This window comes from Mustela erminea, chromosome 7, assembly GCF_009829155.1.
Source record: "Mustela erminea isolate mMusErm1 chromosome 7, mMusErm1.Pri, whole genome shotgun sequence".
NCBI classification, from domain to species: Eukaryota; Metazoa; Chordata; class Mammalia; order Carnivora; family Mustelidae; genus Mustela; species Mustela erminea.
Window position 1 is genome coordinate 81060433 of NC_045620.1, and position 24411 is coordinate 81084843.

The window sequence follows — 24411 nt, forward strand, 5'->3', positions numbered from 1 at the left end:
CTAGCACAGAGCTACTAAAAACCCTTGTAATTTCCTAAGTGATAGAGTATCTTTTGTACTCATGAGTCAGTGATTGGTGGGCTCCAGGTGGGGGCTGGTCACCAGAAAGACCATGCCATGGTTAGAAACTTAGAACTTTCAGTTGCATCCCTTACACTCCAGGAAGAGGAGGCTAAAAATTGAGGTGTTGATTAACCATCCATGCGTGATGGTACCTCCATAAAACCAAAAGTATGAGTTCCAGGGATTTTCCAGCTTGCTGAACACACTGCGGATGGAGGATGGAGGTTCTGGGGAGGGTGGCACCTGGCAAGGACTTGAAAGCTCTGAGCCCTACTCCCTATAGCTTGCCTTAGGCATCTCTTCCATCTGATGCCACTTTGTATCCTTTATCATAGCTTTTTATAATAAACTGGTAAAGGTAATTTAGCTTTTTCCTGAGTTCTGTGAGTCACTGTAGCAAATTATCAAACCCAAGGAGTGTGACATGAGATTTACAGATGGTCAGTCAAAAGTACAGATGACCACTTGGGACTTGAGATCGGCATCCGAAGTGGGGGTAGGCAATCTTGTGGGACTGAAACCTTAACATGCGGGATCTGATATTAACTCCAAGTAGATAGTGTCAGAATTGAGTTAAGTTGTGGAACACCCAGCTGGTGTCAGAGAATTGCCTGATGTGTGGGAAATCCACACATCTGATGTCTGAAGTGAAGTGAAGTGTGGCAGTAGTGTGAGAGTAGAGGAAAAACACAGGGAGTATTTTTCCCACATTGGGTATTTTGGCCCAGTGCTGCATGAACTACATTGCAGGTTATGGTAGGTAGGGGGTGTCCCACAGTGGCATTATTCAAGACACAGTAATCAGCTTTGGAAATACTCTGTCATCCATACTGATTGCTTCATTTTGGCCATATGGAGCCTGACCACATCTGGGAATATTCAGAATATATAAAGAACTCTCAAAACTCAATAATAAGGAAACAAACACCACAAAAAAATTTTGAAGTGTGAAAATATCTGAAAAGACACTTCACTGAGAAAATATAAAGATGTCAAACACAATGAAAATCTACATCATTAACTATTAGGGAAATATCAATTAAAATCACGGTGAAATTCTGCTACCCTTATTAGAATGGCTAAAATATAAGACTGACCATACTAAGAATCAGCAAGAATACAGATCAACTAGAACTTCCATACATTGCTAGTGGGAATGCAAAATGATATAATCACTTTGGAAGACTTAGCAATTTCTTAAAAATTAACTATAAAACCACCATCGGACCCAGCCATTCTCCTTCCAGGTATTAACCAAGAGAGAGGAAGGTACAAAGAATTATATTCAAATTTTCACAGATTTGTAATTACCCCTACACTAGAAAAAATCCAAATGTCTCAACAGTAGAATGGAAAAGGAAATTTCAGCATATTCATAAAATGGAATATAACAGTAATAAAAAGGAACAAACTATTGATACACACAGCATGCATGAATCCCAAAATAACTATGTTGAGCAAACAAAGCCAGAAAAAAGGAGTATACTATATGATTCTATTTATAGAAAGTTATAGAAAATGCGAACTAAACTGACAGAAACCAGTGGTTAAGGATGGGAGTGAGAACAAGGGGGAGGAATTAGAAAGAGGCATGAGGAAACCTTTTAAGGTTGATGGGTCTGTTCATCATCTTGATTTGGTGATGGTTTCTCAGGCTATACATGAGTCAAAACATATCAAATTATACACTTTAAATATAAGCCCTCTATTGTATGTCAATATCTGACATTAAAGGTGTAAAAAACAGCATATTTCCAAGTTAACTTGTTCTGTAAAAAAAAAGAAAAGAAAAAAAAGGAGGTACGACATATATAGTATTCACTCTCCTCTTAGCCAGATCCTATAAAAAGGCCCACAGCCACTCCAATACTACCCCAGACAGGGAGAGAATAAAGGAGCAAAAGTCGTAGTAGAAATAGACAGAAGTCTGAAATTATTGCAATTAAAATAAAACTTCTAAAAAACACACACTCATTTGAATGTACTGCGAGGGCTTCTCCCAGGGCCTTAGAGAAAGCCACTTTGGAAGCGAGGGACTGATGGAGATGACAAGCGCTCCTACGCACTACTTGGATTTGGGGGAGGTGGGGAGGAGCATATAAATTCAGCAAAGGAACAGACTCCTCAGCTCCCTGGGCTCAGAGCTGTGGTCTGGATATTAAGGCACATGGCCTTGTTTTGAGGTCACAAGCTAGAAAGGCATGAAGACATATCAATTACTCAAGGAATGGGGCAAATTTTGAAAGGTCAATGATACCATCCTCTGGAGTTTATGCATGATTAGCCAGCACAGACCTGCACAGTCACTCAAGAGATATATTTGTGTACTTAGGCACAGGGCTGTAAGACAAGACTCACAGATACTATTACTGTGCGGCTGCTACTGCTACTATTTGCTGATTTGGGACTTGAGGCAGATCATATCATCTCTGGGTGCTGGTTTAAACACTAGTAAAATAGAGTAACAAGAATTACCTATTTGTGGGGTATACTGAGGTCTTACCACAGACATAATTTTTATCCTTGTTCTGAAATATTGCTAATTCTTATTGTCTAATGTTCCTTCTGGGTGCTTCATTGGCTCAGTTGGTTAAGAGTCTGTCTGCCTGCCTTAGGCTCAGTAATGATTCCAGGGTCCTGGGATCAAGCCCCGCATCAGGCTCCCTGAGCAGTGGGGAACCTGCTTCTCTCTCTCTCTGCCACTCTTCCTGCTTGTGCTCTCATTCTCTCTGTGTCACATAAATAAATAAAATCTTAAAAAAAAAAAAAAAGTTCCTTCTGCAGTTGGAAGAAACATAAACAGGGAAGTGAAAGAGAATTAGGTAGCACAGGCAGGTGGCCCTGTGTAGGGTAGCTCTCCACAGGGCTTAGGCTGCTGACTACTCTCTTCCCGTCACAGAGATCTCTCTAAGCCTTAGGAGGAGACTGTCCTTGGTAAGGGTCATGAAACATAAGCCTCATTTGCTTCAAATTAAATCCACCTCTGTCTAGAAGCTTTCTATTACATTTTCCCCAATTTTTTAAAAAGTTACCATTTATAGGTGCTTACTTTATGTGAGCCATATATGTACTTGTCAATTTTTCTCAACCTTGTCAATACTTTAAAATCACTCAGGAAGCTTTTAAAATTTAGCAAACAAAAAGTAAACTCCAAATGGATTAAAAACCTAAATGTGAGACCTGAAGCCATAAAATTCCTCAAAGAAAACATAGGCAGTAGTCTCTTGGACATAGGCCTTAGAGCAAGGGAAATAAAAGTAAAATTAAACTATTGGGACTACATCAAAATAAGAAGTTTCTGCCCAGCAAAGGAAACCATCATCAAAACAATAAGCAACTTACTGAATGGGAGAAGATATTTGCAAATGATATATCTGTAAAGGGTTAACATCCAAAATATATAAAGAACTTCTACAACTCAATGCCAAAAAAATCCAATTAATAAAATGGGCAGAGGACCTCAATAAATATTTTTTTCTAAAGAAGACATACAAATGACTGACAGACACATGAAAAGATGTTCAATATCAGTAATTACCAAGGAAAGGCAAATCAAAACCACAATGAGATAACAGCTGGTACCTCTCAGAATAGCTAAAATCAAAAAGACAAGAAATAACAAGTGTTGACAAGGATGTGGAAAAAATGGCCCTTCGTGCACTGTTCGTGGGAATGAAATTGGTGCAGTCACTATAGAAAACGGCATGGAGATTGCTCAAAAAATTAAAAATAGAATTACCATATGATCCAGTAATTCCACTACTAGGTATTTACCCAAGGAAAATGAAAACGTCAATTCAAAAAGATATAAGTATTCCTATGTTTATTGCAGCATTATTTACAATAGGCATGTTATGGAAGGAATCCAAGTATCCATCCACAGATGAATAAAGAAGTTGTGGTATACACATAAAATGGAATATTGCCTCGCCATAAAAAAGAATAAGATTTTGCCATTTGCAACAATATGACCTAAAGGGTATTATGCTAAGTGAAATAAGTCAGACAGAAAAAGACAAATACCATATAACTTCACTCATATGTGGAATTTATGAAAACAAAGAAAAAAGAGATAAAAAAACAGACTCTTCAATACATAGAACAAACTGGTGGTTGCCAGAGGGGAGGTTGGTGGGGGAATGAGTGAAATAGATAAAGAGAATTAAGAGTACACTTATTGTGATGAGCGCTGAGCATGTATAGAATGTATACAATTATTAAATCATTATATACCTGAGACCAATATAACACTGCATATTAATTACACTTCAAGTTTTTGAAAATGTAAAATATACCAACCCGAAACCTACTGAAACTAAATCTCTAGGGGCGAGGCTTGAATATCTATAGTTTCTAAAAGCCCCACCAATGATTCTAATGTGCAACGAGGATTGAAATTCTTGGCACACTATACTACTTTACATATTTTAACTTCTTAAATACTTACACAAACGTGAGAGGGAGATCTTATGACTGTTATACGTGAATAAACCAAGGTTCAGAAAGGATTTTACTCAAGATGAAATCACGGAGTTGTAATTCAAACCCAGATAGGTCTGACTTCACAGAACACTTTGCTATACCAGTTCCCAACTTTATATGCCTCTTAAGAAAGAACAGCCTTTTTCTTTTTTAAGATTTTATTTATTTAATTGACAGAGAGAGAGATCACAAGTAGGCAGAGAGGCAGGCAGAGAGAGAGGGAGAAACAGGCTTCCCGCTGAGCAGAGAGGCTGACACAGGGCTCAATCCCAGGACCCTGAGATCATGACCTGAGCAGAAGGCAGAGGCTTAACCCACTGAGCCACCAAAGTGGCTCCCAAAAGAACAACCCAAAAGAAATAAAGCGTTTCCTATGTTGTCCCAAAAGAACAACCTTTTAATGCAAACTTTTACAAATGGCAAAATACAGTGATGGGTACAATATCAAATAATTATTTTCACAGCAAACGTGACCTTAATTCTAATCCTACAAGAAACAATAGAGTAAAGCCATATTCGAGTTTCGTTCTAAGTTGGAAGAGTCCTTTACATCCAGCAAAATTCCTAATAATCTTTATAAAAGAGAAACTTTTTGGTGATGAAAATCCTAAGTATCATCTAGGATTGGAATGTGTCCTATTTGATGTGGCCTTGGAGGTTCTGGATACAGGGTAATTAGCAGTAACTCAGAACACACTGTACCTCAAGCCTACCCACTCTCCCTTTCACAATCCTACATCTTCCTTTTTCTTGGATTCATTGTTCACTTTGATAAAGTACATTCCCAACTAATTATTTCAACAAAGATCTGTAGGAGAAACCTGAGAAACCTGATGCCATGATTTGCATCCCTTTAAGCTTAACCTGTTTACCCCTTGGGAAGCTTTTAGGATTTGATCTCTATTCTTAGTTTTCTAAAATTTCACTATGACAAGTCTAGGTGTTGGTTCTATTTCATTCATCTTGGTTAACATTTTCAATTTGAAGATTTGTAGCTTTTCTTTTTTTCACTGAAATAGTTTGACATGCAATGTTACATTAGTTTCAAGAGTACAACAGAATGATTTGACAAGTCTATACCTTATACTACGCTCACCACAAGTGTAGCTACCATCTGTCACCATACGACATCATTCTAATGCCACTGACTATATGCCCTATGCTGTACCTTTTATCACCAAGACTTTTTCATTCCATGACTGGAGACCTGTTTCTCCCATTCCCCTTCACCCTGTTTGCCCATCCTCTTAGCCCCTGACTTGTATCTTTCTTAAACTCAGAGCAATCTACTTTTATCATTACTTTTTTTTCTCCTCTACATGCTCTCCTTTCTCTTTTCTAGTGTTTCTATATATGAATATTTAAACTTTCAGATCTATTTTGAAATGCACTGAAGGAGAATTCCTTCTCCTCTACCTTCTACTCATTAATTTATTCTTTAGTCATCTCTCTTCTATTAATAAACCTTCTATTGATTTATTTCAAAAACCAAAAATTTAATTTCCTAGATTTCAAACTGACTCTTTGATGTGGCTGCAGAATCCTTTCACAACACACTAAAAATACTAATTTCGTTTCTTCACCCAGAGTCCTTTCATTTGCTTTATCAACTCTCTTGAGAGTTTAGTTCCATTTGTTGAATTCAGTGCCTTTTTTTTTTTTTTTAAAGATTTTTACTTATTTGACAGAGCAAGAAAAAGAGAGAGAGCACAAGCAGGGAGAGCAGCAGGCAGAGGGAGAGGGAGAAGCAAGCTCCCCATTTAGCAGAGAGCCCGACACAGGACTCAATCCCAGGACCCTGGGATCAGGACCTGAGTTGAAGGCAGATGCTTAACCAACTGAGCCACCCAGGTGCCCCAAATTCATTGCTTTTCTTACGTGGTGGTTAGTTTTCCACAAAATTTTGATGATTCTTTTATCTCTTTATCTTTATATGTGCTAATTAATTAATACCTGATCAGTGGAATAAAAGTAAGATTGTGTGAATATTCTGTGCTCGAGTCTTTTGCCCAATTGCCTTAGTATCCTTGAATATAGTCTGAATCAGTTATCACTAAGATAGCTGTAAAATGGTGATTTTCAGGTCGCCTGGGTGGCTCAGTCAGTTAAGCATCCTACTCTTGATTTCAGCTCACGTCTTGACCTCAGGGTCATGAGTACAAGTCCTAAGTTGGACTCCACACTAAGCATACAGCCTACTTTCTTCTTTTTTTTACTTTTTAAAAAAATTTAAATTAGTTAACATATAATGTATTATTGGCTTCAGGGATACAGGTCTGTGATTCATCAGTCTCATATAATATCAGTGCTCATTATAATACAAACCCTCCCCAGTGTCCCTCACCCAGTAGAGCCTACTTAACAAACAAACAAACATAGAAGGGACACCTGGCTAGCTCAGTTGGTGGACCATGTGACTCTTGATCTTGGGGTTGTAAATTCCAGCCCCACATTGGATGTAGAGATAACCTTAAAATAAAATCTTTAAAAAAAAAAAAAAGTACCATAGAAAATAAATTTACGTGTTTATTAAAGGGAATTATTGCACTTGCTGGCTCCTTGGCCGAGAATTTGAACATTAAATGAGATAGAATCAGCTGAGATGAAAAAAAAATATTGGTCGGTATTCAAGTTATTACAAATGTCCCATTTGGGACTTATGGCAATAAGTTCAAACTTATTCATTTATTTATATATTCAAATATTATCTTGATGGGCATTTATTATGAGCTAGGACTTTGCTATAGATTACTCATTTCTTTAAACTACTCATTTTCTATATTGAATCTGCACTAAACATAATTCACATCTTCTTTAGCTTTAGTTCTTAGCAGATGTCATTGTAAAATTTCTTCAGATGCTGATGATTCCTCATTTAGTATCTATTGAGACCTACCACATCCCAGGCATGGGGGATACAATAGCAAATGGATGAGGCCCCAGCCATCATGGAGCTTGTATTTCAGTTGAGGGAGAAGGCAGACAAGCAAAGTAGTAAAATAGTTGCAAACTGTAGTGAGGGACACAAACAAGGATGGAAGGAGGATATTACAGGGAAGAGGGCTTCATTTGGGTAATTAGGGGAGGTTTCTGAGGGCAGGGATCTTTGCTTCACTGCTCTCTCCTTAGCATCCAAAACATGCCTGGAATGTAGCAGGCATCCAGTAAATGAAAGGAGATAAATCAAAACCTGAATCAAAAGGATGCTAATCATTCAAGGAGAAGGGCATTCCAGGCAGAGGAAACAGCATGAACAAAGACTCTGAAGCAACCTAACTGTCCATCAATAGATAAATGGATAAAGAAGATGTAATACATATAGATACATATATAGGATTATATTTAATGGAATATTACTCAGCCATAAAAAAGAATGAAATTGGGGTGCCTGGGTGTCTCAGTGGGTTAAAGTCTCTGCCTTCGGCTCAGGTCATGGACTCAGGGTCCTGGGATCGAGTCCGGCATCAGGCTCTCTGCTCAGCAGGGAGCCTGCTTCCTCTTCTCTCCCTGCCTGCCTCTCTGACTACTTGTAATCTCTATCAAATAAATAAATAAAATTAAAAAAAAAAGAATGAAATCTTGTCGTTCAGGATAAGAAGGATGGACCTAGAGAGTATTATGCTAAGTGAAATAAATCAGAGAAGGACAAATACCATATGACTTCACTTTTATGTGGAATCTAAAAAACAAAACAAATGAACAAACAGAAACAGAATCATAAATACAGAGAATAATCTGGTGGCTGCCAGATGGGAAGAGTTTAGGGGGATGGGTAAAGGGGATTAAGAGGTACAAACTTCCAGTTATAAAATAAGTAAGTTATGGGGATGGAAAGTACAGCATGATGAATACCACCAATAATATTATAATAATGTTGTATTGTAACTACACTTACCTTAGTGAGCATAGCTTAATGTGTATAGAATTGTTAAGTCACTATGCTGTATGCCTGAAACTAACATAACATTGTATGTCAACTATACCTCAATTAAAAAAAAGTCCATAGAAAAAAAGTTTAAAAATAAAATTGCAGTGTTATATGCAACTGATGAATTACTGAATACTACATCTGAAACCAATGATGTACCATATGTTGGCTAATTGAATTTAAATAAAGAAAATAAAAATAAAAATAAAATTGTATTCCTTACCTCATTTTACGGATCAGCCACTGAAGTAGGAGGAACTTATGGCCTGAGTTGAGTATACATTATTTCTTCACCGCAACTGACCTTACCAGTATTTCTTCCACTATCAAAGGCAACAATCAAAGGGACCAAATAAACCTCAAACAGGACATGCAAAACTATCATCCCATAATTATTTGGAGCCATCAAAGTGGGATAAAAATAGACTGAATTACTCAAGGACTGCAGGGTGACAACCAAATTTATCCAACTCATTGTCTTTTCTATCCTCCAACCTACAACTACAATAAGACAGAAACAAATTTTGAATTACTGTGATATTGTTATGGGGTGAAACTTATTATGAAAAATTCCCTATGTGTACAAATAGCTTAATGAAAGAGAAAATGTTAGATGTGAACTAGTTCAAAAGGAATAAATAGTTTTCCTTTAAAAAATTCAAATCAGGTGTACTTTTCATTATTGCTCCATATTAAACAGTTAACATATTTTCTTTCATTTAATTCTCACAACTACCCTGGAGGTCAATTTTAATATTTCCATTTTATAGATTGGCTTAGAGAAGAAGTCACTTACCTAAAGTCACACAAATGAAATTACCATGATAATAATGGCAAAGTCAAGTCTGACTATTTTTTATTACTTTGTGTGTAGATATAACACCTTTAGTAATTACTTTATATTGGCATTATTTGAAAAATGGCTCATCAAGGATTCTAAATAAGTTGTTTAAACTGGAATCATCTTGGTTTCTGGGGTGTCTGGGTGGCTCAGTGGGCTACGCATCTGTCTTTGGCTCAGGTCATGATTCCAGGGTCCTGGGACTGAGCCCCGCATCAGGCTCCCCACTCTGCAGAAAGCCTGTTTCTCCCTCTCCCTTTGCCTGTCTTTCTCCCTGCTTGTGTTCTGTCAAATAAGTAAGTAAAATCTTAAAAAAATCATCCCGTTTTGAAAACAACCCCTTTATATTTTTATAGCATTTGTCACAAAGTGCTTTCATTGGATTTTTACTATATCCTTTGAGGTAGGGGAGCAGATGTAATAAGGAAATAGAGGCAAAGCACATGATTCTCTGTGTTACAGCCTCTCTCTGTTCCTCTGTGACTTGTGTGCTTCCATGCCCGGGCCCCACACTTGAGTAAAAGTCCTTTGAGGGATGGGGTTCTGCATATATTCTCTCTATAGCCTGGTGCCAGCAACCCTGTGGGCACTCAGTCACCATTTTAAACAACTTTGGTGAGGTAAAAATGATTTACAGTAAACTGCACATATTTAAAGCATTAAGTTCTGACATATGTACACATCTGTGAAACTAACACCACAATCAAGGCATTAAATATATCAAACATATCCATCACTCCCAAAAGTTTCCATGAGCACTTATGAATGAACAAAACCCAAATCTTTGGGGACCTAGGACAGTACTGTACTGCTTCTCTTACACTTGATGGAAGGCTATGCTTTTATATGTTATTTTGCCTGGTATATGCTGTTACACATTTATGGAAAAGAACTTAATTGAAGATAAAACATTTTATTTGTAGAAGCCCAAAACATATATCGCTTGAAGTACATATGGAGTCTGCCATTTGGGAATTAGAACATCCTACCTGCTTGCTGATGAATCACCAACTCAGTCCTTCCAGAGACTTTGTCCGGGTCCTGCTCTTGAATCCCAGGAGGCACCCAGGTTTGCTGTCTTTATGATTACTTCCCTTTTTGCTTCCCGCTTAGGCAATTTTAAGCAGTACTGCTGCCATTGGTTTCTGTTTATCTGCTGAGAGTGATGGAGAAACTCTTAGGTTCCTGACCTAGACTGCCTGTGTTCAAATCCTGATTCTACTTCTTATAGGCTGTAGGGCTTTCGGTAGGTTACCTCTCTGCACAGAGCCTTGTAGTTTGACAGTACATTTTTGGTAAATGTTACATATAACTATTTTCTCTGAAAACTGGCTTATATACTATTCAGCCCACATGGCAGAAATGTCCAAAACTCCTGCCTCACAAGAGAATGATCCTCCCTTCCTCCCACAGGATCCCTCCTTCCCTTCCTCCTACCTCTAGTTTTTATGTCTGTACCTTTTTAGAGACTAGTCCATTAAAAGCAGAATCCTAACCAATAATACAATGATGTAATTTAGAAAACACCTACTGGGACTCAGTTGATTAAGTGTCTGATTCTTGATTTCCACTCAGGCCATGATCTCAGAGTTGTGAGATCAAGCCCTGAGTCAGGTGTGGAGCCCATTTAAGATTCTCTCCCTCCCTCTGCCTCTCCTCCCCCACCCCCCTTCTCTCTCTTCCTTTCTAAGAAAAAAAAAATTCACTAAAATTGGTTCCACTTTTCTATTTCTCTCTGGAACCAAGGAGTATTTTAAGTCTAACCTACATGAAAGGGACTATAAATATCTTTTTTGGCAAATATATGTATGTGTATTTGTATCCATAGACACACACACACACACACACACTATACCTATACCTATATAGTACATATATTTAATGTGTATATGCATATATGTATAAATGTATATTATATGAACACTCACAGATAAAGAACAAATCTTACTGCTTAAAGCAGACAACCAAAATCTGATATCCAATAGTCTTTAGTGAGTTACTGACTTTCGATGACATTGTTTCACTGTACATAAAGATGTTAGCTAGCATAATCTCTCCCAACGTAATAGCTAATAAAGACACATTAACGAAGCAGTCATATCAAGTGTTTTATGTATATATGTATGTATTACTTTTGAAGTTTATTTAGTTTTTTAGTAATCTCGACACCCAATATGGGGCTCACACTCATGACCACCAAGATCAAGAGTCACATGCTCTTTCTATTGAGCCAGCCAGGTGCCTAGTCATATAAAATGCTTTAAACTGTCCTTGAAAGGGGGGGGGGACACAAGGAGCTCATTAACTCCCCCCTTGTTCATAGGACAAAGCTACTTTCTCTTTGCACCTCCTTTCCTGTGATCAAAATTCTTCCAAAGAACTGCCTATACTTAATTTCTAGTGACTCTCCTTTCTCTCTTGAGCTCACTCCAATTAGGTCTTCCTCCTACTGTCATCAAAACTGCACTTACCAAAATCACCAGTGACCTCCGTGCAGTCAAATCTAAAGGATAAATCTCAGTTCTTACTTCATTCTATTAGTTGTTCTTTTCTTCCTGAAATACCAAGATACCCTCCCCGCCCCCCTCAGTTTTTTTCCTATCTCAATTTTCTTCTCTGCATTCTTTGTTGAGTTCTCCTTTATCTTCCCAACCTTTAAAAAGTAGATATCCTCTGGGACACCTGGGTGGTTCAGTGGGTTAAGCCGCTGCCTTTGGCTCAGGTCATGATCCCAGGGTCCTGGGATCGAGTCCCGCATCGGGCTCTCTGCTCAGCAGGGTGTCTGCTTCCCTCTCTCTCTCTGCCTGCCTCTCTGCCTACTTGTGATCTCTGTCTGTCAAATAAATAAATAAAATCTTAAAAAAAAAAGTAGATATCTTCTTCTCTTCCCAATCTATATACACACACATTTGTTGGAGTTCTCATCCAGACCATAACTTTAGTATATGTGCTGCCGAAGCGAGCACCAGACCATAACTTTAAATACCTATATGCTATTGCCTGCTAAATTCATATATCTAGCCCAACTCCTACCCAAACTCCAGACACGTTAACATGTCCAATAGGCTATATAATATCGCCACTGAGATATCTGTAGGCATCTCAACAAGCCCAAAACTAAACCACTAACCTTCTGCCCCCTTAGTCCAAACCCCCATAATCTCATGTTCCCGCCACTCAGTTTTTTACTTAGTGAATTGATATTTTTAAAACGTAAATTTGATGGGGTGCCTGGGTGGCTCAGTGGGTTAAAGCCTCTGCCTTCAGCTCAGATCATGATCCCGGGGTCCTGGGATCGAGCCCTGCATCAGGCTCTCTGCTCAGCGGTGAGCCTGCTTCACCCCCTCACTCTGCCTGCCTCTCTGCCTACTTGTGATCTCTCTTGTCAAATAAATAAATAAATAAATCTTAAAAAAAAAAAAAGTAAATTTGAGGGCACCTGGGTGGCTCAGTGAGTTAAGCATCTGCCTTTGGCTCAGGTCATGATCTCAGGGTCCTGTGATGGAGTCCCGCATTAGGTTCCTTGATAAGCAGGGAGCCTGCTTCACCCTCTCTCTTTCTCCCTCTCAAATAAATTTTTTAAAAATGTAAATTCAATTATTACTTTTCTGCTTAAAACTCTTCTATAGCTTCCCATTTTACTCAGAATGAAAAGTCTTTAATTGTGATCTATAAGCCCGTATCTGATCTGTCTCTACAACCACCATCTATATCAACTCTCTGATTTCCTTTCCCATTGCTCTTCTTCTTGCTCACCCCACTCTATCCACAATGGTGTCCTTGCTGTTTCTTACCCATATCAAGCATATTCTCACGGCCTTTATACTTTGAATATTTTCCAGATATTCATATGTTATTCTCTAACTTCCTTTATCAGCTAGGCTTTTCCTAAATATCCCAAATAAGATAAATCCTCTCATCTCTTTCAGTCCTCTATCCTGATTTATATTTATAACACTAAAAAAAAAGCACTTTCTTGGGACACCTGGATGGCTCAGTTGGTTAAGCATCTGCCTTAGGCTCAGGTCATGATCCCAGGGTCCTGGAATCAAGACCTGTGTCAGGCTCTCTGCTCAGTGAGGGAACTGCTTCTCCCTCTCCCTCTGCCTGTTGCTTCCCTGCTTGTATGCTCTGTCTCTGTCAAATAAATAAATAAAATCTTTTAAAAAACACAACTTTATTTTGAAACATTGTAGATTCATAGACAGTTGTAAGAAATAATACAGATAGATTCTGCATATTCTTTACTCAGTTTCCTCCAATGGTCACATTTTATAAAGCTATAGTACAATATCCCCGACTAGGATACTGACATTGATACAGAACATTTCCACAGTTCCATCACCACAGGGCTTGTGTCACTCTTTTATAGCCACACCCACTTTCCTCCAACCTCCACCGCAGCTGTAACCCCTGGCAACCACTAATCTGTTCTCCATTTCTATAGTTTTGTTATTTCAAGAATGTTACATAAATGGAATTATACAGTATTAACCTTTCGGGATTGCCTTTTTCTAGTCAGCATAATTCTCTGGAGATTCATCCAAGTTGTTGTGTCATAGCATTTTTTTTTTTTTAACCACCTAACATATATATTTATTGCTAAGTTCCCTGACAGCAGGGAATCCATTTTGCACATTATACTCTTAATGTAGAATAGTATAAATATTTGTTGAATAAATGAAGTCCAAACTCTTTAATATGGCCTAAAAGATCCCAAATGAAACATGCTCACCTTTGCAATCTCATCTGGCACTTCCATGACACCCCCTATTCTGCTACCCAAATCCCATACAGACCTCATTTATGGCGAGATCGCCTATACACTCTTGTTTTATCACATTTGCTGTTTAGAACAGTGGGTTCTCAAACTTTGGTGTACTTGAGAATCACTTGGATGGTCAGGTTTTTGTTTTTGTTTTAAGATTTTACTTATTTATTTACTTATTTGAGAGGGAATGAGTGTGTGTGTGTGTGTGTGAGAGAGAGAGAGAGAGAGAGAAAGCAAGCAGGCAGGGGAAGGGACAGAGGGAGAGAGAGACAATCTCAAGTAGACTCCACATTGAGGATGGAGCCTGATGGGGCACTTGATCTCAGGACCCAGAGATTATGACCTGAACTGAAACCAAGAGTTGGAGGCTTAACCAACTGAGCCACCCAGGTGCCCTAGATGGTCAGGCTTATTAAAACATCGATTGTTAGCTTTTACCCTAAGTTTTTGATTAAGTAGCTCTGTGATAGGGCCTAAGAACCTGAATTTTTGACAAGTTCCCAGGTGAATGTTGATGTTGCTGGTCCATGAACCAATCACACTTTGAAAATCCCTGTTAGAACATTTTTTATTTCCCTCCCCCATTCACTTGCCTAGTATTTTACTTAACCTTCAGTCCTTCTCTTACCCCAGAACAGGGTGTTCCATAGTACACTCTACTTACCCTATCACATCATTTATCTCACGATATTATAGTATCCTAGTTATGTGTGCTTCTCTACTACCAGCCTGTATCCTCAGCACCTTGCACTGTTTGACACAGAGTAGGCACTCAGTGTATATGATGACTGAATAGGTTACTTAATCTGGGTACTTTAAAAGAGTCAACTGAAACAGTACCATCACGGTCAGAGGATATTTAGAAGGAAAGGAGTCTATGTGGTAGAAATAAAAACATCAAGGATCCCTTCAATTCTTGGAACACTGAAAAATTAAAAAAAAAAAAAAAAAAAGGATCCCTTCATTGATAAGTTGAAGGAAAAATACAGCAATTTTTTAAGTTAAGATTTTCTAGGAACTGTTAGTGCTTGTTGCAATTCTTTTCAACTAAAACATCACACACTGAAATAATGACTGATGACAAAGCTCAAGCATGCAAGTTAATGGGCCATCTGGGTGGCTCAGTTGGTTGAGCAATGAGTGTCTGACTCTTAGTTTTGGCTCAGGTTATGATCTGAGGATCCTGGGATGGAGTCCTACTCTAGGCTCTAAGCTCTGGGCTTAGCACAAAGTCTGCTTGAGATTTTCTCTCTTGGGACGCCTGCGTGGCTCAGTGGGTTAAGCCGCTACCTTCGGCTCAGGTCATGATCCCAAAGTCCTGGGATCGAGTCCCGCATGGGCTCCTTGCTCGGCAGGGAGCCTGCTTCTCTCTCCACCTCTGCCTGCCTCTCTGCCTGCTTGTGTGCTCTCTCTCTCTCTCTCCTTCTCTCTGACAAATAAATAAATAAAATATTTTTTAAAAAAAAGATTTTCTCTCTTCATCTTCCACTCTCCCTCCTCTCTCTCTCTTTCTCAAATAAATAAGCAAAATCTTAGGGAAAAAAAAAGAATATAAGTTAAGATATTTTACCCATTACTTTTTCAATAATTATTTCAAAATCTATTTTGTCCTTCTAAAAATGTACTTCTTTGCCTTCAGACTAAACATCCCAAATCACAGGACTATCTAACACAGCCAGGACTTCAAAGAAGTCTTTCACTGACCCCCAGAGCTGGCCAGTTGTTGAAATCTGAACATATTTGCTTGCATAGGTCTATAAATCATTACCTGAAATTCCAAAATCCAGAAAAGCTTTAGAAACCTAAAGTTTTTCATAAGGCTAAGGCAAACTCATTTAGCAGGAAATCTGACCTGATATATAATCTATATATATGCAGATATTATATAGATTATATAGCCTTTATTTTATCATACTTAGGGTTAATACTAATGCATTCTTATTAGCATGACTATTAATATGTTTCATTATAAGATGCTACTCCGCACCCACTAAGGTATTACAGAAAATATGGTATGTGCATTATATTCAAGCCTAAAATCGAACAATTCTGAGTTCTGAAACACATCTGGCCCAAGGGTTTTAGATAAAGGAGAATGCCTATATTAAGTATGAGATATCGATTTCTCTTACTCTCTATTTTTTTATCTACTATATTCAAAATATGTACCCAAATAATGCCCTATATTTATTATTTTGTATCTGAAAAAGTGGTCTTATTGAAAAGTGCTTTCCTTGTTTTATCTGTTTTAGTATCAGCTAAACATTGTTGAAAACTCCATGTTTCTTATTCACATGTGAGACTTTTTAAATCAGTTTACAGGAAATGCTATACTTCTTGGGATCCTTGTGGCTCATTTCCATCAGATGAATCATCATCATCCTCACATGAATCATAAGCAGAACAATTTAAAGTATAGAACTAAAAAATATATTTAGTAGGAACACTATTTCAAAATGCATTTAAAAGACTAATTCACATTTACAAACCACTGACATCTAGCAGTCTCAGCTGATGAAAGTAAAATTTTTATAGATTAAGATGTAAAAGGAACAACAGTAAACATATTATCATTATAAAGAGCAAAAACAACAAAAATATATTTAGGAATGAACTGAACAAGAAATATGCAGGATTTTTAAAAAAATATTTTATTTATTTATTTGACAGAGACTCAGGGAGAGAGGGAACACAAGCAGGGGGAGTGGGAGAGGGAGAGGGAGAAGCAGGCTTCCCACTAAGCAGGAAGCCTGATGTGGGGCTTGATTCCAGGACCCTGTCATAACCTGAGCTGAAGGCAGACGCTTAACGTCTGAAATGTGCAGGACTTATGTAAAGAAAATGCTACTGAGAAACCAAAAGAAAATGGGTAAATCAAGGGGCTGTGTTTTTAGATGGCATAATTGGTTTCAAAAGGAAAAGTAATCAGGTGAATTTAAAGTGAAAGAAGTTTATTTGAAGGAAGAGAGGTATCTTGTATAGATCCCAAGAGCAGAAAGGGTAACAAGGTCTTAGTAGGGGCAAACCAGGCCATGGAAAGCCCCAGAAGCTCAGGCAGCTGCCCTGCCACCCTCTTCTGGCTTCTTAGCTCTGCTTCTTTCCTGCCTCTCAGGGCCCACTTTCTCTACGCTACCTATCTGTGGGTCAAACCTCTCTCCCTGCTTTACCTTTGTGTCATCATTTTCTAGGACAAGAGACCAGGTAAGACTAATTGCAAATTTCTGGGAGAAACAATCTGATTGGACCAGCTTTCTACCAACCTGCTAGTCTAATCAGCTATAGCAGAGGAGGGGAGGGTCAAGTAGACATCTACTCATTCACAGAAGATAAAGAAAGATGCATTCTGGGACATGGGGGAGTAGTGCAGACAAGTTGAAGAGCATGTCTGTTACAGATGAGAAGATTCCATATTGTGGAGAGGCAATATGACATAGAGGTAAAGAGCACAGGCTCTGTTTCCTGACCTCAACAAGTAATCTATGCATGAGTTTCCTCATCTGTGAAATGAGGGTGGTAACAATCGAGTTCTGTAGATTAAAAAACACAAACAGCACTAAAAAAAAAACCCTACAGAGTTATTTTTGTAATATGCCCATTTTCCCTAAATTAATCCAAAAAATTAATGCAATTTCAATCAAAATCACAATTCTTCTAATTTGACAAAGTAAGTTTAAAGTTACTATGAAACAGACAATGAAACACTGTATCTATTATCTATGGCAAGGATGACACAGAGTAGAATGGGAAGAGAACATAGACTGATGCAAGTTACTGGTAATGTTGTAGTTCTTAGGTTGGTGGTTTGCTTCATGTTATTATTTTTTTTTTAAGATTTTATTTATTTATTTGACAGAGAGATCACAAGTAGGCAGAGAGAGAGAGGAGGAAGCAGGCTCTCTGCTGAGCAGAGAGCCCGATGGGGGACTTGATCCCAGGACCCTGAGATCATGACCTGAGCCGAAGGCAGAGGCTTAACCCACTGAGCCACCTAGGCACCCCTCATGTTATGTTTTTTAAGTTTTCTACATATCAAATATATTTTTAAAAGACAGTTCTTAAAGAATACTCCCCAAAAGGAATCTACTAAGCAGGGATTTACCCCACCAGAAATTTAAAAACAATGTTAAGATATATTAAAATAATAATATTGCCATCTAGTAACAAATAAATCAATGTTATAGAAAATATAGTACACATGGAAACAGTGCAGTACAGATTTTAAATCTATAGTGAAGATTGAGTATTTTTTTTTAAAGATTTTATTTATTTATTTGACAGAGAGAGAGAGATCACAAGTAGGCAGAGAGGCAGGCAGAAAGAGAGGGGGAAGCAGGCTCCCCATTGAGCAAAGAGCCTGATGCAGGGCTTGATCCCAGGACCCTGAGATGATGACCTGAGCCGAAGGCAGAGGCTTCACCCACTGAGCCACCCAGGAGTCCCTCAAATAAATAAACAAAATCTTTTTTAAAAAAAATCCCATCACCTTAAACTTCTACTTATTTTACTTACCTATGGGTTCTGATTCTGATTAATTCTACATATACTGAGTTTTTACATAGTACAAAATTGTGCATAATTTTATGGTATATACTTAATATAACCTTACCACATATTTTTTCTTGTATTCCTAGTTATCTTTATATTTAGTGTACAAATCATGTCAGGAGAGTCCATTCTCCTCTACTCCACTTCCCTCTCCCCCTTCTAAATAAGTTTCTTTGAAAGTTATGACCAGGAGGGGCGCCTCAGTGGCTCAGTGGGTTAAAACCTCTGCCTTCGGCTCCGGTCATGATCCCAGGGTCCTGGTATCGAGCCCCGCATTGGGCTCTATGCTCAGCAGGGAGACTGCTTACCCCCTCCCCCTGCCGCCTGAATCTATGCCTATTTGTGATCTCTCTCTCTCTGTCAAATAAATAAATTAAAAAAGAGAAAAGAAAAGAAAAAAAAAAGTTATAACCAGGAAAAAAAAAAAAAAGAAAGAAAGAAAGAAGAAAGCTGTGACCAGGGACTCATGGGTGGCTCATCCTGTTAAGTCTCTGCCTTCGGCTCAGGTTATGATCCTAGGATTCTGGAATCAGTGCACATCAAGCTCCTTGCTCAGTGGGGAGCCTGCTTCTCCCTCTGCCTGCCATTCCCTCTGCTTGTGCCCTCACTCTCTCCTCTCTCTCTTTCTGACAAATAAACAAATAAAATCTTAAAAAAAAAAAAAGTGATGACGATTTACAGTTGTCTCTTGAACAACACAGGAATTAGGGGCACCAACTCCTCCCAAGTAGAAAATCCACACATAACTCTTGACTCCCCCCAAACTCTGTTATTATTATTATTTAAGTAGGCTCCATGTCCAGTGTGGAGCCCAACAGAGGGCCTAAATTCACCACCCTGAGATCAAGATGTGAGCTGAGGTCAAAAGTTGGACACCTAACAAATTGAGCCATCCAGGCACCCCAAAAATCTTTATTAATAATAAACTGACTATCTTACTGACAACATAAACTGTTAACACATATTTTGTACAATAAAGTAAGCCAGAGAAAAATATTAAGGAAATCATAAGGAAAATACATTTATAGTACTATACTGTATCAAAAAAAAATCCACATATAAGTGGATGGAAGCAGTTCAAATCTGTGTTATTCAAGAGTCAACTGTACTTTCTCAAGTGAATTTTAGTATCATTTTCTTAAGATCTATTTTTTTTGCATTTTAATTTAAACTTTTGACATACAAATAACTTAGAGATGAATTGTATTCTTTGCTATGTTAGTCCATCTGACGTTATATGTTCTTCCTTTTTGAAAGACTTTTCTCTCCTTCAGCAAATGACCACCATAGGCCATATTAAAAAATGGTAATAATGGGGCACCTGGGTGGCTCAGTGGGTTAAGCCTCTGCCTTCAGCTCAGGTCATGATCTCAGGGTCCTGGGATGGGGCCCTGCATCGGGCTCTCTGCTCAGCAGGGAGCCTCCTTCCTTCTCTCTCTCTGCCTGCCTCTCTGACTACTTCTGATCTCTGTCAAATAAATGAAGTCTTTAAAATAAAACAATACCCATAGTTGAATTCTCTAAACTGAACCCCGACCATGTTATAAAGTGGAAGATGTAGCTGCGTTTTTTTTAAAAAAAAAAAAAAAAAAAGGTAATAACGTGTGGCTTGGTTGGTTAAGCATCTGCCTTCAACTCAGGTCATGATCCTAGGATCCTGGGATTGTGCCCCACATTAGGCTCTCTGCTCAGTGGGGAACCTCTTTCTCCCACTACCCCTCCCCTTACCGCCTGTGCTCTCTCAAGCTCTCTCTCTCTCTATCTGAAATAAATAAATAAAATCTTTAAAAATATGGTAATATTTGTAATTACATTTCATTCAAAGGTTAATATTCCTGATATACAAAAACACTTATAATTTTTAAATGTAAATACTTCAGTTTTAAACCAGGAGTAATTGCACAAAAACAGAGCCAATAAATATACGAATGATGTTGTTTTATAGTCAACAAAAATGTAAATTAAAACAAGATGACAAAGATGATAAAAATGTTCAAAAGGTGATAAAGATCTCAAAGCCTAACAGTACTGAAGATTAGCAAGAAGTTGAAGACACAGGTAGAAAAGTAATAAATATATCTCATGGGGAGAGTCTGGTAACATCATCTAGACTCTTCTTATAAGAGAGTATTCTGTGGGGTGCCTGGGTGGCTCAGTGGGTTAAAGCCTCTGCCTTCAGCTCAGGTCATGATCTCAGAGTCCTGGCATCAAGTCCGGCATCGGGCTCTCTGCTCAGCAGGGAGCCTGCTTCCACCTCTCTCTCTCTCTGCCTGCCTCTCTGCCTACTTGTGATCTCTGCCTGTCAAATAAATAAATAAATTCTTTAAAAAAAAAAGAGTTATTCCTTTCATCCAGTAATTATATTGCCATGAATTTATTATAAGGAAATAATCAGAAATATGTACAGATTTATCTATGAGAATAATTATCTAGAAGAGTTTTTTAAATGAGTATTATTCTTTTTTTTTAAATTTAAATTCTAGTTATTTAACACTTAGGGTAATACTGGTTTCGGAAGCAGAATTTAGTGATTCATCACTTACATATAACACCCAGTACAAGGGCACCTGGCGAGGAACCTGGGTGGCTCAGTGGGTTAAACTGCTGCCTTTCGCTCTGGTCATGATCCCAGCGTCCTGGGATAGAGCCCCATATTGGGTTCCCATCTGAGCGGGTAGCCTGCTTCTCCCTCTCCAGCTCCCCCACGCTTGTGTTCCCTCTCTATCTCTGTCATAAACGAATCTCTAAAAACAACAACAACAAAAACAAGGGCACCTGGACGGCTTAATTAGTTAGCAGCACTCCTGATTTCTGATCAGGCCATGATCCCACAGTAGTGAGATCAAGCCCCTCATGGTACTCTGTGCTGAGCACGGAGTCTGCTTTGGAGTTTTTTTCTTTCTCTCTCTCTCCCTGCTCCTATCCTGCTTGCACACACACACACACTCTCTCAAAATTAATAAATAAATATTAACACCCAGTACTTAACCACAAGTCCCCTCCTTAATACCCATCACCCATTTAGCCCATCCGCCACCAAGTACTTCCCTCCAGCAGCCTTCAGTTTGTTCTCTATAGGTAAGAGTCTCTTATGGCTTGCCTCTCTCCGTTTTTTCTCTCCGTCTCCTTTGTTCATCTGTTTTGTTTCTTAAATTCCATATGAATGAAATCATATGGCATGTCTTTCTCTTATTTTCTTTAGCATAATACACTCCAGCTCCATCCACATCATTACGAATGGCGAGATTTCATTCCTTTTGATGACATCTTGTATTATTTGTACATGTGAAAAACTGTAAATACCCTAAAAGTCCAACAATTTAAGGACTGGTTGAACAAATTGTATCCACACAGCCATTAAAAATGATTATTTAAATTTACCTGGAATGCTATGAGACACTTGTCTTTAAAAACAAAACAAAACAGAACACAACAAAACTTTATGTGCCTATGTGAAGTCTCCCAATTTTAAATACCAGGGTGTTAATACTGTTATTTCTGGGTGGTGAGATTGTGGGTGAGTGGTGAGGTCAACTTTCTTTTATAAACATTTATGTACTTACTATCAGTTTTGCAAGGAGCAGGCACTTTTTGAAAGCAGTTTTCTTCTTATCATCATAAAATACAAGGAAACTATTACTTTGAGGGGCTCGGTCGGAGGGGTGGGGTTGGGGGGGGGGCGCGGGCGCGGGGCGAGGAGCGGGCGCGGGCGCGGGGCGAGGAGCGGGCGCGGGGCGAGGACCCGCAGGGACTGGGCGGGGTGAAAAGGCTGGTGAACGCGGGAGCCCCGCCTTGCGGCGCACGCAGACCGGAAACACGCCACGCGGAACCTTGGGAATTCTGGGTAATGCACGGAGGCCGCATTACTTCACGAGAACTTGTTATTTGAAAGAATAACTAATATCGCTTTCTTTTAACACAGCATTTGCTATTGACTTAAGCCGGTGTAGGGACTTTCTATCTAGAGAGGCGAACGGGGAAAAGTATGAAGAGGGAAAGGTGTTTTCTTGAAAGTGAAAAAGCCTACCTCACTTCCCACCCTTCCCCCACCACCCGCTTTCCCTCCCTCGGGAGGGTCTCAAGGCCGCCTCGGGGAAGGGCGTTTCTATGGGCGACAACGTGAGAGCAAGTTGGGAAGGGAAGGTCAGCTTGCAGGCTTTTGTATTAGGAAGCTGCCCTTACGGGAAGACGGACGCGCGCGGAGCTGGGGGCGTAGAGGCGAGGCGCGCTCTGATTGGCCAGGCTTCTCCCAGCGCGCGCCGGGAGGCCGGGCGGGAGCGCGCTCGCGGGCCTGTCACTCTCGCGCCCTCCTGGGGGCGAAGGACCTTGGCGGTGGGAGGGGACTGACTGGTTCATGCTTGTTCTTGAATTGGGAGCGTCTTAATCTTCTCGCACCCGAGGTTAGCGGGCCGCAGGAGTCAAGCGAGGTTTTCCACCACCACCCCCTCCCCGAGGCCGGACCCACTGCAGACGTGGGACTGCGGAGGAGGAGGAAGGGAAGGCGAGGCCCAGGTTGAAGGGTCGGGCCAGCTACCGGCTGCTGCACGGGTTAGCCAAGGGCCGGGAAAGCGGGGAGGGGAAAGACCTACTACACCCAACAAGAGAGGCTGTTAAGTGGCGAGGCCTTAGAGATGAACAGGCACACGCCCCTATATTCATGTAGGAACCAGATAGAACTACGCTTGTATTTGGGATGAAAGTTGATAACCAATTTTTGAATGATTATGATTAAAAATAAATGGTCTTTGGGTTTGAGATATCAATAGGACATTTAGGTGGAAAGGTTGACATTTTTTAAGGCAATCTCTCTGAATTACCCTGTAGAAAATAGAATACCCTGTAGAAATACCCTGATTTGTTACCCTGGGTGGCTCAATTTGTTAAGTGTCTACTACCTTCTGCTTAGGTCATGATCCCAGGGTCCTGGGATCCGTCCCCTCATGAGGCTCCCCGCTCAGTGGGGAGCCTACTTCACCCTTTCCTCCCTGCTCTGTTTGCTCTGTCGCTATTTCTGTGTTTGTCTCTCTCTCTCTCAAATAAATAAAATCTTAAAAACAATCCGTGAACAGCGTTGTAAAATTCATGCTGTTCTCTTTGGCAAATTATCTAACTTTATGGTGATTGATCAGTAACTTTACTGTAAATGTCTAATTATTCTGTCTCAGAGAGTGGACAGGAACCACATAAAGTTTGGGGGAAGTAACACCTCAGCTGGAGGCCTGACAACCCCACAAGGCTTGCAGATCAAAGATTTCTAGACCATCTGGTGAATGATGTTAAAACGGAAAATTAAGAGCTCGTTCATCTAGGAAACCCTTAAGCACTTAAACACAAATTACGTAATTAAGTGATGGAAACTGTATGGTAGATTGTATTGATTCTTTAATTTTATTATAATTTTAAAATTCTTTTAATCTGTAGACATCAGAGAGCCTTTTACTATTCTTGGAATTTTTTTTATTCTTGGAATATTAAGTGAAATGAAATATTTTATTTCAAAAATTGCAAAAGTTTTATGAACATTGGGGAGGGTATGTACTATGGTGAGTGCTGTGAAGTGTGTAAGCCTGATGATTCACAGACCTGTACCCCTGGGGCAAATAATACATTGTATATTAATAAAATTTTTTTTTAATTTTTAAAAATTGCAAAAGTTTGAACATAATTACATTTATTTTGAGGAAGAGACTTAAATCTTAACATTTCAAGGTTTTTTAAATATAAATGTTCAAAAAATAAATAATTAGATGTTAATTTGGGCACATTAGAAAATACAGCTAA

At 39.1% G+C, this 24411-nt stretch overlaps 1 long non-coding RNA gene across 2 annotated transcripts in view; it reads right to left on the bottom strand.

The window, feature by feature from the left end:
• Positions 1–24411, bottom strand: part of LOC116595640 — a 63452-nt gene that overhangs the window by 38116 nt on the left and 925 nt on the right. The window contains exons 1-2 of one of the 2 annotated variants that reach the window (XR_004287788.1): positions 22194–22325; positions 10304–10470 (exon numbers count right to left, since the gene is read on the bottom strand). This is a non-coding gene — a long non-coding RNA (uncharacterized LOC116595640). Of the gene's footprint in view, positions 1–10303; positions 10471–22193; positions 22326–24411 lie in introns of those variants that run through there. The other variant, XR_004287787.1, reaches the window with a different exon arrangement.